This window comes from Emydura macquarii, unplaced genomic scaffold (genome assembly GCF_026122565.2).
Source record: "Emydura macquarii macquarii isolate MOO-44397 ecotype Brisbane River unplaced genomic scaffold, CSIRO-AGI_Emac_v2 contig_2676, whole genome shotgun sequence".
Classification (NCBI taxonomy): Eukaryota; Metazoa; Chordata; order Testudines; family Chelidae; genus Emydura; species Emydura macquarii.
The window spans coordinates 12505392-12506956 of NW_027132813.1; the positions used below are offsets into that span (position 1 = coordinate 12505392).

General features: G+C 45.2%; 1 non-coding gene across 1 annotated transcript; it reads right to left on the reverse strand.

Moving 5' to 3' along the window:
• Window positions 1–274: 274 nt before the first annotated feature.
• TRNAT-UGU (transfer RNA threonine (anticodon UGU)) lies at window positions 275–347 on the reverse strand. The gene has a single exon. It is a non-coding gene; the product is annotated as a tRNA-Thr (tRNA).
• Window positions 348–1565: the final 1218 nt, after the last annotated feature.

A 1565-nucleotide genomic window follows, 5' to 3' on the forward strand; every position in this document is an offset into this window, starting at 1 on the left:
TGACTCGCGGGCTCCCGCAGCCGGCGGTGCTGGCAGATCGGCTGCAGGCTCGGCCGGTCCCGCGGCTCCGCTCCCACCTGGCCTGGAGCTGCGGGCTCCGCGTCTGAGCCAGCCCCGCGGCGGGTCTGCGCCTGCAAAGCCAGACGCCACCCCGGCCCCGGCCGGACTCGTCGGCGGGCTGCGTTCGGAGCCGCAGGCAGCCCCCGGGCTGAGCGCGTGGCCATTAAAATGATTTTAACCTGTTTAACCTGCTCTGGCGAGTAAAATAAGCGCCAGGCCCCAGCGAGGATCGAACTCGCGACCCCTGGTTTACAAGACCAGTGCTCTAACCACTGAGCTATGGAGCCACCTATCATTTAGGTTGATCTTAATGCTTGGTATTGTTCTTTGACTGTGTCTCGCGCGCACATTAATAAGCTATTACTATGTCTGCCCTGTAGTCTGGATTCAGAATTCGCTTTTTTCCGACTGCATCGGGAAAACTCGTCTGGTCCAGTAGTGGTGTTTTACTATTTTTTTTTTTAAATCGGACTTAAAAAAAATGACAACTTTTTTGTTTTCAGAGCTGAGTTAGAAACTCCCCGTCCTGATTGTCCCAGACTTTGATGTGGGGGAGAACCTGGAGCCAACTTTTACATTAAACAGACTAATTTAAATGGCATCAGCACTATGGCCATTGATAGTAATTGAATAAAAATTACTATTGATGAAAAAATAATTCTGTTTATCAAACAAAACCCTCCTTTCAAGGCTCTCAATACACATTAATTTAGTCTCCTAACATCTCTTGATTCCTGTCCCACTGCCATCTCTGGCCAATGTCCTAGATGGGGTACATTGGAAGGCTGGAAGTACAAATAATGAAAGGTATAGTGTAAGTAGAACAAGGGGAAGGCGGAGACAACTATTGTGAGAGAATTTAAATGTTAGTGCAAAATCCTTCAGTGAGAGAGATTAATTTTGCACTTCCTCTTTCTAACTTCCTAAGTCCCTGTGTGCAAACGAGATCTGGCTGGTCTGATAGCTAGAACTGAGTGGCATGTAGAAGTTTTGATAGAAGGGTTTTGCAAGAACTTTATTTCAATTACAGTGCCTGCATCTTTGCACCCGGTGAATTTTACTTCACAATTTGAAAATGAAATAGCCAAAATCCACTACCTTGGGGTTTGAAATTATAAGTAACCAGCATGTTTCTACACAAACACATACATTAGCTAGGCTGTCTCGGAGCTTGCTTCCTCTCAGGTTCATTGGTTCTCAGCTCAGGTTGCTACCTTTAGCCTGGATGGGTTTGGGGAAATGCAAGCACTCTCTCTCTCCAGTTCAAGATCATGACACATCCTCGGTTATAAACCTAACGCACCAAGGATTCCATATCTGTTTCTCAGGTTAGTGAAACATGAATGATATCCATTGTAAATCTCCCAGTCAGTACCTAAACCAAGAGGATGTGAGCATGTAGTGTTCATTATACAATTCAACCTACTTTTCATAGGTGAAATGTGCTTAAAAACGATGCATTAATTTTTTTCAACTATTTCAATCTTTGAATAACTGGGTACAAA